The 492-nt window shown below is 40.9% G+C and overlaps 1 non-coding gene across 1 annotated transcript; it reads right to left on the bottom strand.

The window, feature by feature from the left end:
- LOC127745877 (small nucleolar RNA R71) lies at positions 1 to 108 on the bottom strand. Its single transcript, XR_008007501.1, has one exon. It is a non-coding gene; the product is annotated as a small nucleolar RNA R71 (small nucleolar RNA).
- Positions 109 to 492: the final 384 nt, after the last annotated feature.

Genomic DNA, 492 nt, shown 5'->3' on the forward strand with positions numbered 1-492 from the left:
AAGCTTAGAGTGGAAGTCCAAACCTTCAGACAAAAGGAAGGTGAATCCCTCTATGAAGCTTGGGAAAGATACAAACAATTGATCAGAAAGTGTCCTTCTGACATGCTTTCTGAATGGAGCATCATAGGTATCTTCTATGATGGTCTGTCTGAACTGTCGAAGATGTCATTGGATAGTTCTGCTGGAGGCTCTCTTCATCTGAAGAAAATGCCTGCAGAAGCTCAAGAACTGATTGAAATGGTTGCAAATAACCAATTCATGTACACTTCTGAAAGGAATCCTGTGAACAATGGGACGAATCAGAAGAAAGGAATTCTTGAGATTGATACTCTAAATGCCATATTGGCTCAGAACAAAATATTGACTCAGCAAGTCAATGTGATTTCTCAAAGTCTGTCTGGAATGCAAGCAGCACCAGGCAGTACTAAGGACGCTTCATCTGAAGAAGAAGCTTATGATCCTGAGAACCCTTCAATGGAAGAGGTGAATTAC

Source organism: Arachis duranensis, chromosome 3 (genome assembly GCF_000817695.3).
Source record: "Arachis duranensis cultivar V14167 chromosome 3, aradu.V14167.gnm2.J7QH, whole genome shotgun sequence".
NCBI lineage: Eukaryota > Viridiplantae > Streptophyta > Magnoliopsida > Fabales > Fabaceae > Arachis > Arachis duranensis.